This window comes from Castanea sativa, chromosome 4 (assembly GCF_040712315.1).
Source record: "Castanea sativa cultivar Marrone di Chiusa Pesio chromosome 4, ASM4071231v1".
Classification (NCBI taxonomy): domain Eukaryota; kingdom Viridiplantae; phylum Streptophyta; class Magnoliopsida; order Fagales; family Fagaceae; genus Castanea; species Castanea sativa.
In genome coordinates this window covers 2,781,827-2,795,864 of record NC_134016.1, presented here as the reverse complement: position 1 = coordinate 2,795,864, position 14,038 = coordinate 2,781,827, and the positions used below count along the sequence as shown (strand labels likewise).

General features: G+C 32.5%; 1 protein-coding gene and 1 long non-coding RNA gene across 7 annotated transcripts in view; one reads left to right on the top strand and one right to left on the bottom strand.

The window, feature by feature from the left end:
- LOC142631702 (uncharacterized) overlaps positions 1-14,038 on the top strand; it is a 65,517-nt gene that overhangs the window by 21,072 nt on the left and 30,407 nt on the right. The gene's annotated exons all lie outside the window — the stretch shown is intronic.
- Positions 947-8,120, bottom strand: LOC142630808 (uncharacterized). Its single transcript, XR_012843441.1, has 3 exons — positions 7,799-8,120; positions 7,112-7,219; positions 947-1,051 (listed from the first exon to the last, which is right to left on the bottom strand). It is a non-coding gene; the product is annotated as an uncharacterized LOC142630808 (long non-coding RNA).

Below are 14,038 nucleotides of genomic sequence, written 5' to 3'. Positions count from 1 at the left end.
TGTGTTGGCTAGGTGATCTTAGAAGAATAGGTTTTTTTTTTTTCTTTGATTTAATTTCAAGCTCCAAGCTTTTGCTAACGTTTTCTTATAAGAGGTTTTTCTTGGTTCTAACATGGCTGGCCATAATGGCTATATACCACTGTTTGGGAAAATATGTATGGATCTATCACTAAATATTTAGCAATCTACCACCTTTTTGAAATTCGAGTTTGCAAAACTCGAGTTTGCCGTGTAACTCGAGTTCCAGAAACTCGAGTTCTTTGAAAAAATAGCCTTTAAATTTGCGGTGCTATTTTTTATGAAACTCGAGTTCATGGAACTCGAGTACCATGGAAAACTCGATTTCCCCAAACTCGAGTTCCCAATTAGTGGTAGATCTCTACATATTTCAAAAATAGTGGTAGATTGCAAAATATTTTCAAAAATAGTGGTATTTGGCCAACATGACTCCTCTTAAGTTCTCTAGTTCATTAAAAGTTCTACATATATATTTTTTAAAGTACAGTATTTTTTCTTTTTGGATTTTTTTGAATGTAGGTACGTTTGATTATTGGGAAAGTGCAGGAAAAATTAAAAGAAAGTATAAAGAATATGAAAATTTTTTATTATGGATTTTTTCATTTAAATATTGATGTGACATATTTAAATGTTAAATAAATTTTAAATTATCATTTTCTTTTGGATGTGAGGTTAGTCACAATTGTTTTTTTTAAAATAAAAGTTATGCTTATATGGCAGTCCAAATAGCAGTGAATGTGGCATGAAAAGTAATTTTTTATTGTTATGTTTGACACATAAGCTTTTTCCATCCAAATAATAACAACAGGGATTAAATTGACATGGTACTGAAAAATTTAAAGACCAAATTGACATAATTGAAAGGTTAAGGACCAAATTGAAATATGGTACATAGGATAGGGACTAACTTTTAATTTACCATTCTTTTAAAGATATGCTTTCCTGTTAGGCAACCCATGGTTTTGTTGCTATAGGTGCCAAGCTAGACTAAAGCCAAGATGTTTGTCAAGTTCCTTCTTTTTTTCCCCCTCCCCTTCATTCAAATTAGAACCAAGTTAAAATGGTGTAAATTGTAAAGATGATTGTATACAAGGAAAATCTATGATAATCTGCTGCAATATCAAAACAAACAGTCTTTTACTCTTCTATAGTTCTATTGACATATACATTAACTGTAAACAAATCAATAAACCACACTTCATTTCTTATTATTTTTCTTATTCGATGTCACAAGGACCACTTTATAGAAGGCCTTGCAACCATGACATGAGAAAGAAATGTTGTTATAGACTACTAGTCACAAACTCACGCAATACATGAGAATATATGATTATTTTGAGATGTAGTATAATGTATGATTTATTTTCTAAATTTTATTATAAGTAATTTGTTCTCCCTAAAAATTAAATAATTTTTAAAAGAAATTTATGACTATTTTTAAAAATATATAATTTTATCATTTTTGGTGTTTTTTATTGATCTTATTCTTTTTTGAAATGGTCCATATATTTTTAACTATTGTTCTTATGCATTATATTTACCTAATTTATTTTGGTACAACTAAAATGTTTAAGTTTCAAATTTATTATTCAAAAATCTCTTTTTTTAAGGAGATTATTATAACAATAAAAACTTATCAAATAATCAAAATTAATATTACTCAAATAACTGATAGCACTGTTAACCCAAACCTATCATCTCCAATTTTCAAGTAAGTACACTAGAGTGGACCAAAATGAACTTAATAGATCAGGATAGACCTAATGGACCGAACTGGACCTAATTGACCAAAGTGGACGAAATAGACCAAATTGGACTGAATGAACCAAAATTAACCGAATTGGACCGAAATGGACAAATTGGACCTAATGCCAAACAATAACTAGTAAACATAACTCAAAAAATTAATAATAATTATAATAATAAAGTGATGTAAAACCATAATATGTGATAAGTAATGTATTCCAACATGATGGAAGTGGTTTGTTGTTAAAGTAACATCAATCAAAGTTTTTATCACATTAATATTTTTAACTAAATTATTATGCATAATTTTATGATTCTATGTGCCTGTTGAAGGTTTTATTCAAGTCGAATTTAGTTACATGTAGAGAAAGTTGGTACACCACCAAAAAGCATATCATGAAAACCACTTACATGTAATATTTAATACAAAACCAAAAAGAATGGGAAAAAAAAAAACATTTGGCCTTTATTATCTCTATCTCTTGAAGTTATTAAAAATGACATATGGTTCTCTAAGTAGGAGCAGAACTAGACAATTTGACATTGAATACTATATTAGCATACATATATGAATACAATTATGGAATGAGATTTTTTTTTTTTAAGTGACTATAAACTAAAAATAAATAAATGATGTCTCCATTCTGGGTATTTGTATTACATGTATTTTCTATTATAGTTACATTTAGGTTCAAGAATGTGCAAATACAAGTTAGTGAAAATTGATGGTCATATCATGATTGATAAGTTATAATTAGTTTTAGGATGGAGTAAAGGCATAATGCATTATTACATATATTAATATTTATATAAATATTTTTTTAAAGAAATAATGGAAAGAAAATGATAATATAGGCACTGATGTGGCTCAATCGAAACGTAGCAACAATAATGTTACACTTTCGCTTTTAAATATATGTGCGGGCCAAAAATCAATGGTTAATGGGCTCACAATCTATTTGTATTGTGGGTTTTTGAGTTTCCTACTATGGGTGGTCCTATGCTCAGTGACCCAAACCCTTTTCTCACGATGTCACTCTCCTTTCTTGACCTGATCGATTCTTTTTACCAGTTCTCACTCTCTCTTTCTCCAGAATTGCCAACCTCTATTCCTCATTATTTCCTTCTATTTATAGCCTGAGATGAGTGGAGAATCATGATTATTCTTGACTATTAGTGGGGATGGGGGTCCAATTCCATCGCTTCAAAGTGGTCTTAGTGGAGGTTCCGTTGGGGACTGTGGCAATGGCATTGGAACTGGTTCCTGCTTCCAAAAGGTTGTTCGGCGGTGATACTTCCCAAGGCAATATTGAACTGCTGGGATCTTGTATCCCCGAGAAATAGCATCCTCAGGAGGGGTTTCGCTGGGCACTGAGGTATGTTCGGACCGAGGTCGTTGATACAATGGGGATTGAGTCAGGTGTTGTAATTCAAGATAAGGGTCCATGGCCCAACAGGCCTGGGGTCCTGTCTCATACATTATCACAAGGCTGGGGTTCAAGGCCCAATGGGCCCAGTGCCTTTCCCCAGTACAATATAAATAATATTGGTATGGATATAGATAGATATTTTTTTTATTTTAGAAAGTTTCAACCTATGTCGTCCGCTCCTGATGACAGTTCTTTATCATCAAACTAAGATATCAATCAATTTTTGGTGTAGGCAAGGATTGAACCCCAGAACTCTTATACAACCATCAAAGACTTTACCAGTTGAGCTAACTGGAACCCACTTGTATAGATAGATATAGATTAACTTGTTGTATGTAATAATTAAAGAATTTGAGATTATTTACCTCATAACACAATAGTATATCTTGTTTTTCATTATTAGGAAAACCATGGTTCAAATTCTTATATATGATTTAGTACCTATTTCCTACAACTTACTTCTTTAGCTTTTTGAAAATGAACCATTTGAAAGAGCTGTTTCTAAAAGAAAAAGGAAGTTTTAAAAAATAGTACTTTGAAGAAATCAGATTTCAAAACGGGACGTCAAAAGGGAACTAGTGTCATTATGTATAGTATATCTCTTATGCATTTCAGCTTTTTATTTTACTCATCTATTCTATCATATGCATATGTCTGGTTCAACATGTGAGGGTTTGCAAAGATACTGAAGGCCATGCTTATACATTATGTATTTTGAACAGTATGGATCAATTATCATTATAGGCTGCTGAGTATTTTGCCCACTGGGCATAATGCCACCATAAATACGCTGGGTTTGCTCTCATATACATTTCCATTTAGGATTTTTTTTTTAATTGACGTAGAACCTCACCAAAGCAAGACCCTTTGGACCCATTCTTAGGGAGTAAACTATGGATACACATTCCCACCCACCAGAGCCATGTATCAAGTAATTCAAAAGAATTGTTAGGGAAGATTGAACCTAAGATGCTAGGGTCTATAGCTCACCCCAAGCTTCCAACCACTTAGGCTGCACCTTGATGGCTTGTTTGGGAAGCAAATTAAAAAATGGCTCCTCTAAATAAACATATTGAAGCTTCTTTTGTTGCATACATAAGTTACATCTAGTTTTCCCCTGCATCCTTATGCTCCATTATGGATCATTCAAATTTCATGAAAAATCAAATTGCATAAGGAAGATAGATATACGAAAGGAATTGAATTTTTTGAAGTTTTATAGTGGATGCTTTTGAAACATGTTTTGTAATTATATAGATAAGGCAAAACTTGGTAGATTTCCTTAAGACATTATATCTTTGGTTCTATAAATAAATTCGACCATATTACGTATACGACAATGTAGCACAACCATGGGACTTTTGGCCAATGCACTTCCTTGAGTATAATTACAGCTTCCATGGCTAGCTGGTTGAATTTAATTGAAAATTCCCAAGCTACAGCACCTACAATACTTAAACTAAAATACTGTATTCAAGTGTTACCCTTATAAATAAACTTATTCTATCCACTTTATGTAAGTCAAGCCAAATATGGCCACAGGTTGGTATATGGCACATTCAACAGAATTTAACATCTGATGTAGGACAGTTTCTACAAATGTTATGATTATCTAATTTTAGTCTTTTTATGTAATTTTTTCTTATTTTAGGTTTAGGTAATTTATTTCTTTCTTTGTAGGTGCTTTTAATTTTTTTTAGTCAAATTAGAGTTTTATATGCTTTCGTAGCCGCCTTAGGGTTTCTAGTTGCCCTTGGTTTTGTTTTTACTATTTAAAAGCATTGTAGCCTCTAAAGACAATTCAGTTTTGAGATTAATAAAAATACAAACTTTTTGTCAAATTCTTTCTCTGGGGGATTCCAGTTTATCACCTCGAACATTCAAAAAACCCCTCGTAGATTCGAGGTTTACTACCCAGGAACTAACAGTTTAGTTTCTGTCCATCAAAGAGAGCATTGTGTGTGTTTTCTTCAAGCTTCCACGACATTAGTTGGTATCAGAGCCTTGACTTACCTTGGTCTGTTGGCTAACTGCCAAGACGGTGACCACCACAACAAGGACGGCGGTGACGACATCAACAACCCAATCCTCACTAGAGTTGAGTTCCTTAATTTTCGTAATGAGAATCACCAATTTTGTGAAAAGAGTCAACAAATTATAAGTGAAGTCAAGCAAAAGATTACTACTCTTCTTGCTAGAAAACATCTCACAATGACAATGACCATTATATTCAAAGACGCACTCCTAACTACAAGAAAATTCCATTCTTTGATGGAGATATGTGTAAGTTGGATTTTATCGATTGGCTTCTTGATTTGGAAGGGTATTTTAATTTTTGGAAGATTTGTGATAAAGAAAAAGTGCGGCTTGCATCTAATAAATTGGACGATGAAGCAGAGGAATGGTGGGAAGAAATTCAAATCGATAGAAAGCGGCAAGGTAAGCATCCAATCTGCTCTAGACAAAGAATGAAAAAAGTATTAATTGATTTATGGTTTCCTAATGACTATTATGATATACTAGATTATACAAGTGTTGATTATAAATCTGTATATTCATATGAAAAGCAATATGTTCAAAACATGAAAGGTCAAAACCAAAATTATCACAACCAAGTCCATGTGTTAAATAAAGGAAAGGGTTTGAGGGTTGAGAAGAAGCAGCCTATTAATAAAGAAGAATTTGAACTGGTTAAAAGAAATCAAGATTTGCAACAAGTTATTAGATTGAAGATTGAAGATACCATTTGTCAAAAATTTGATGAAGATGTCAAAGAAACGAAGGTTGAGTTCATAGAGGATAATGATAGGAATAAGGATATGGTAATTATTGAGAACATTGTGAAAGATTCAATTGAGGTCAAATATGAGGATGAGTCCACAACTCACAATCCTCAAGTCTCAGTTGATTTGTTAAAGATGACTACACAATATGTTGATATTCTTGGAGTAGAAAATTTTAATTTTATTATCAACGCCTTGTTGATTGATGTTGCAAATAAATTGAAAGTAGATGAGAAGAAATTTTACGCTACACTTTATGAAGGATTCAAGTGTCGGAACCTAATTAAGTTATTAAAGCATTCGAAGTATTTGTTTATTTGGAGTGGAAGAATTCAGATTTAAAAGATGAACTCGAGGACAAGTTTGTTTCAAGTGGAGGGGTTTGATGTAGGACACAGTTTCTACAAATTTTATGATTATTAAATTTTAGTCTTTTTATGTAGTTTTTTGTTATTTTAGGCTTAGGTTATTTATTTCCTCTTTGTAGGTGTTTTTAATGTTTTCTAGTCAAATTAGGGTTTTATATGCTTTTGTAGCCGCCTTAGGGTTTCTAGTTGCCCTTGGTTTTGTTTTTACTATTTAAACGCATTGTAGCCTCCAAAGGCAATTCAGTTTTGAGATTAATAAAAATACAGACTTTTTGTCAAATTCTTTCTCTAGTGGATTCCATTTTATCACTTTGTAGATACAAGGAACCTCTCATGGATTCGAGGTTTACTACCCAGAAACTAACAGATTAGTTTCTATCTATCAAAGAGAGCATTGTGTGTGCTTTCTTGAAGCTTTTGCAACATCAACATCATCAACACTAGTGCTGCCATTACAAGCATTTTATAAGTTTGTTTGTCAACGGTTCATAGCTTGAATTGAATTTAATTTGGTAACCTTTTTGGTTTATAACTTTAGTCCCTGAAAGACTTGCATGTAGACAAACTCACTTTGTCCACAAGGACACATAATCTAATTAATTTTTTTCCACAATTTTCATTATTTCTTACAAGGACTAGGAGCGTGTACCTCTTGTTAATTCATTTTCTCCAACAAATCCAAGATGCTTTATTAAGAGCCTCACATTATTTTGAATATGCAAGGTGCATTTCATATAAAAGGTCATAAAAAAACCAGAGCACTGACCTAAGAATGGCCCCAGTGAATTCTTTGCAGATATCACTTTGCTGACCAACAGTTTCCACTTAGCCTCATCTTTCTTCGCCTGCTGCTGCATTTTTTTCCTTGAAATGCCTAGAAGCAATAGGGAGAAAAAGAAAACTTAATCAACAATATCATCAAATTTATCATATATGAATGTTGTCCACATATATCACTCAAAATGAGCTGTTGCATTTTTTACTTGACATGCATAGACGCTGGAAAACAAAAATAATCTTATTAAGAAAATTATCAAATTTATCATATACAAATGTTGCCCAAATCAATCACTCAAAATAAATACAACTAAGATTAGGATTATGCCAGTGCTAGCGCACTACCTAGTTACCAAGTAATCGGTTCAATGCCTACTAAGCATTGCCCAAGTGATTGAACTAACTACTCTCATGTCTCTAGAATAGATTTTTTCCCCTTTAATGTCTATCGATAACTTACATGAAGTTCAACCTGACTTCCATTCAATACTAGGTTTTCACCTTTGATAATGATCTTATTGAGGAAATGTTAATCTGAGACTCTAGCTGACATGTGCACAACATGACAATCTACATCTTTCATCACTTTTTTTTTGGGGGGGGGGGGGGGGGGGGGGGGGAAGATTGGACTAATCATACACTGGCAAAGAGGCAAACATAAAAGTTTCATGCTTACCTGTAGAGAGGGACCTTGCAAGAATCGGGGTCATTGCAGAAGCGAGAATGCAATTCAAGCAGTAGCCACATGTGCTTGTAGTAAACACATCCACCAAGAACTCAGATCTTACAACTGGAGAAGTGACGGACTAAAGTCTGAAGCCCTTTGCAACCTGGATTCCTTTATTCAGAACCTTATCACAAGGCCCTATTGTTCTACACCCATCCCTGCATATGTGAAGGAGGGCTTCCATCGCCTCATGTAGTTGCAAGAACATCTTTTTCTCTTCCATTCTCTTCAATCGGTCTCCTTTTCTCTGAAACATAGAATTGAAGAAAATGGTTATGAAAGAAATGTAAGTTGATGATTGAGAACAGAAAACTACGTTGTCCAACAAATTGTTCATCAATGACTAAAGAATGAGCTTGGAGGTCACAAATTAACGAGTATACAATTTAAATAATTTTAAATTCACCTAAAATTAAAAAAGGGTAAACTATAATAGCCTCCCTCAAGGTTTGGGGAAATGTAAGAAAAACCATCTTATTTTTATAAATGAAAATCCACCCCTTTGAGGTTTTGATTTATATTAACAAATGACTCCTTAAGATCATTTATGTCCATTACAAATGAAGTCAAAGTACATGTTTTTCAAATTAAATTCTCATCCAGAATAACCTCAATATAATGCTTACTATCCAAATTGGTTATATGAAGAAAATTAAAACTACAAGGAATAAGTGTGAATTTTAAAAATAAAAGTGGATTTCTAACATTTCCCCAAAACACAAGGGAAGTTAATGTACTTTACCTAATTTCAGGGGAAAAAATAGAGTTAATCCATTGATTAAAAAAGATAAGAGTAGGTTTCAACAAATGGAGTGGGTCCTCTATACTAATATGTGAAGGGTAGTGAGAAGGGTGGGGGGAAGTAAATAATCTTCTATATTAATGTTATGAACAGTATAGATTTGGATGAGAGAATTATTAAATAAAAAAGGGAAAATCAAAATTTACCCAGTTGTGGTTTGGCTCTATCACAAATTAATTTTAAAAACTCTCAATTGCCTCATTTTGTTCTCCAAGGGTTTGGATTAAAATGAAATTGTTAACGGGTTTATGGACGGAAACCTAACGATTACATCTTTGTCCAAACCTTTGGGATCAAATGTAAACAAAATTTGTATACAAACTCTTTCCAGCGTTGGAACTGAGCATTGCATCCTCTTCACAGCTGCATTAGAATATTTAAAGAGGAAATAACTTTTGAGCAATTAAGCTAGAATCTAAAACACACACTGTAACAGTAACCAAAATGCAACACTGTTCAAAAATTTCCTCAGCAACTAAAATAATTAATTCTGGGATTTTTTTTTTCTTAAGCCAAAAAAAAAAAAAAAAAGGTCCCATGTGATGAAATTGGGCTTAGGTATTTGGCCATTTGGGCCCGACTTTGTCAGTATAATCTTTTCTCAAGTGAACAACTTTACACTTATTAGGATCATTGGGCCAGCAATAGAAATCGGGCTTAGGATATATGATTTGTCCTCTGTAAACTGTAATAAACATTTGAGCTTAACCAACCGACCCGACCCGTTTTCCATGTCAGCAGCAGACCTTATATTAAACACACACGGACACAGTAAACGACGTCGTATCATTAATCTCTATCGATCGTATAAGCTAAGCGACACAGTGAGTTTGATTTTCTCTTCCAGGACAAAAAAGATGAAGCAAGTTAATTAAAAGGGTATGTTTATTGATCTTTTATCTCCTTCAATGTTCTTCATACTTTTAGTATTTGGGTTCAAGTTGAAATCTTTGTTTTTTTTTTTCTCGTTTTATTGGTAAAATATGGATTTGGCAAAGATTTGGTGAGTGCTAATTAATAGGTGAAAAAAGTGTTGTAAGTAGTGTGCTCAAATAAAAATCAATAAGAATTTAGCACAGCAACTATTTATAAAAAAATATATATTATAAAATAGTTTATGGGTATAGTTTTACTCTTAACAAAATTAGAGGGCATGACTTTTTTAAGCAAAAATCTTGTTATATACTCCTTATTGCACACGCTCCCTATTGAAATCCAGTTTTAATTAGTTAAAATTGTAAAATTGTGTTTAATTTGCTAAAATTGTAAAAACACAATTTCATGATTTTTTGTAAAAACTGTGAAATAATGCTTTAAAGACATGATTTTAGTCTGATATTCTGTGTTGATGTCTAATAAATAATTTCTCTTTAATAAAACTAAAACTAAACATTAATTTTTCATTTGGGATCCGATTATTTTGTTGAAACTAAAAATTTTTTGCTAAAAGAACGGTAGATAAAGGTAAAAGTTAGCTTAAATAGTAAAATGGAACTCATAAATAGTACTAAAAAGTGCAGTGAAACTTATGAATAGTAGCAAAAATAAGTTGAATTGTAAAATAAATTGATAAAAAAAATCTTTGCCAAACGGACACTAAAACAAAACTTTTAAAAACATTCGAGGTAAGGGTCTTTTTGAGATTTACTTATTTTGTTGAAACTGAAATCTTTTTAGTGCAAGTACTGTAGATAAAATAAAAGTTAGTTAAAATAGTATAGTGAGACCTATAAATAGTAGCAAAAATAAGTTAAATAATAAAATAAGTTGGTTTTTTAAGCCAGAGTCAAATGCACACTAAAAAATGAAAACAATCCCAAACATTAAAGCCAAAGTGAATTTTAGTAAAAAAATTATATAGCACAAGTCGACTCACCGACCTAAGTTTTTTCTCCAAGTGATTCTCCTACATATTCTGATAAACGGCCATCTCCATTATTCAAGTGTTGGGTCCTACTTTTAAATTTTGAAGGAAAATAAAGTAGCATTTGGTGAGAGAGAAGGAAAACACATGGAATGACCCTCCAAACTTCCCTTTTCACATGAACAATTCTATGGAAAATATCAGTCAATACGTGTCTATATCACTTTTTTTTTTCCTTCTCTCACTTTACTGTAATAGTATAACACAAATTAGGAAAATTATTTTTTTACATTTATTGTTCATGTAACTTTTACATTGTCATTGTACACATTTGCAAGAATAAGGCTTGTTCTCTTACATAATTCCATTTGGGAAGCAAATTAAACAGGCTCTTCTAAATACACATGTTGAAGCTTTTTTTGTAACTTACATAAGTTACATCCAGTTTTCCCCTGCTTCTTTATGCTCCATAATATGCTCATTTGGATAATTCAAATTTTTGGAAAATTCGATTGAGCATAAGAGAGAGAGTTTCATCACAGACGTCTTTGTAACCTGTTTTGTAATAACTATAAATAAATTTGTTCCTTCATATTGTGGACTGGAATCCTGATTGAAGAATTACCTTTTGAAAATAAATTTGCCAAATTTTCTAACTATTTAAACCTGGCCACATACAATTTTTAATGGTGAACTCATGAATCTTTTGTGTTTGCCTGGTTCTATGCTGCTGCATTGTCTGTCATAATAGATACTTATTCAGAATCATCATTGCATAGCATGTCAATGACTCACATATATGCAGCTTTTTTGTTGTCCTATTGTTCCTCGTTTTACTTTTTTTTTTCCTCAGCTTCAAATACACATTTCTATTCGTAAACAATATGCTTTTCTTTCTTAACTTATCATTTTTCTTCAAGTTGTTCACAAATTTTGGGCATGTGTCTGTTGGGTTATTTGCAATTTTTTCTTTCTACTCGGGGAATCTGTGACCCACTGCTAAGCAAATAAGTTCAGGTAGTTCAACTCTCTCAACATAACAAACTCTAGCTTAGTATCCTTGAAAAATCTATGAGTGTCGTGTCAGCTAATCATCAGGTTTTTCGCCTATTTTTTGAACCACTGACCCCATAATTGATCAATTGCCTTGCAACTTAGCTTCTTATAGCTTGTCTAAAAACATAGCATTGCATTTATAGTTAGCAAAAACTAGAGCCAAAATGAGAACGTAAACGGAAGATCACTAATTACCAAGTTCCTATGTTATTATTGGAAAATTCTTTTGTCAACCCTGATGAAACCAGTCATCACATTAAATATTTTTATAAAGTCACACATAAATGGAATATACCAAATCAACAGTTACGATATTTCCTATAAGCGTAGAAAGAAAGGAATTGGCCATGACATATTCTTGATAAAATCCAAGAGGGAGAAAAGAGTATGATACTTCATGCTGAACTTAGGAAGGATAAGAAATTTTTCCTTTTCTTTACCTATACTAATAAGAGATTCCTTAACCTGCAAAATTTTAAGGTGAGTTGTAAGCTTAGATATCTATGCAGCTTTTCAACCTTGATCTTTTCTTTTGTCTTTATTTATAGATAATTCAACCTTGATATTCTAATATATTCAGTCCACAGGTAGCACTAGGCAATTAAGAGCTGGCCACTGGTATTTCTGATCTCACGGAGGAGTAATTATCTTCTCAAACTGAAGTTCTAGTGTAAGAAGTTCCCTTTTTATGGAAGCCAAGTTGAACTTTCCTAGAGTATTTTAGGATATGTTTCAACAATTGAAGCTTGATTTTTTTACTGTTCTTTGAAAGGGAGATGGAAGGAGCAAGAGTGTCCCAGTGGTAGAATATATGTTGTTGTACAAGAATCACCTTACAGGGAATCTTAAATTGATCAGTGCAATTATTTCATTAAATTTTATGAGTTCTGCCAATCTCCTGTTCCCTTCCATCTCTCTCTTCCAACAAAAAGAACCTACTAAGATTCCTTCCTTTGTACTTCAGCGTGTTAGCTATCCTTCAGTTCCCAATTATAGATATACTTAAGCACAAGCTGGACCAAGATTGCCTCTGTTCCAAATATCCAGATAATCTTTTAATTCCTTTTCTAAGCTCAAATTAATCTAAATAAATATTTTCTCTAATGTTTTGCTTTGACATAGACTAGTTCATCCCTATTTTCTAACTTACCATCTTTATTATCCTGTTTTTTTAGTCATTAATATTTTTAGTAATTTTGAATGTTCACCATTGAGGTATCTGGAACTTATCGGAAGAAATGTGGAATGTAGGACTACAAATTCAAAGATTGTCACTAAGTGAACCACATGTCGCACTTGGCAATTCAAGAGCTGGCCACTGGTATTTTCTGATCTCACAGCAATTCTTTTTGACTGAAAAAGATATTTTACAGATCTCCCATTTTAGAGCCTAATCATCTTTCAGTATCCTACTGTCTACCTATGGTGGAAGTGGCACATAGCCTCACTTTAATTACAAATGTTAATATCTTTCATTGTCCCAATCTGAGGTCATGTAGGTTTGCACAAAATGGTTTAAGATTGCTCATGGAGTTTGTCAAAATTATTTTCTGAAAAGCCAACTTGTCTTAAAAACTTTCTAATGTCTTCAGCTCCTGTCCTCTTGAAAGCTATTGGCTGCCAGAATGAAGGACTTTCACTCTGACATTTACTGGTACCTCCATTTTGCAAACTGGTAATTATTTTGAACTGTAATAGCAGAATTTTTTTAAAGCATGATTGATTTAAATTTAAGGATTTTGCTGTTATTATTTTTCTTGCTGACACAATCATCATCTGTTACATAGTGTACATGTACAGCATGCCTTCCTTTATCTATAATGTATAACCTGCACCGTATTGTTTATTAAGTATCCTCAGTACATTGTCTACTCATTGTTGATACATTATTAGAAATTCCTAAATGGGAATCTAGTACTTTAGACAACATCACTTTTAGTTTTTAGGATGAAAAAAAGCTACTTGCTGAAAATCATGATATCTAGATAAAAGAAACATTCCATGTATGGGGACATTTGCCCTCTCCCATTTTTATTGAATTTTTCTGACATGAAACAAACCAAAGGTAGGGGGGAAGTAGTGAAACAGAACCTTTTGGCCAATCTTTTATGATAGGGTGCATCTTTGGAAGGCCTAGAAATACCAATTGGCTATAAAGGCAAGTGGTGAATTTTAGACTTACTCTTTGTAGATGAACATCTTGCTGATGTTTGGTGTACCCCACTTCATTTTGTTCAGTATGACCTATGAAAACATACATTCACAGGCTATTAAGATGCCTTGTAATCTTCATGCGCAGGTATTTTTGTATGTTTGGATGGGTATATGAATATAGCAATGGAGCAAACAGAAGAATGCATCAAAAGGGCAATTATAAAAAAGTATGGTAATGCTTTCCTTTGCAAAAAAATGGTAATTTAAACTTTAAAGGATTGATATGTTATTTTATTTTTATTATTCAACTTTT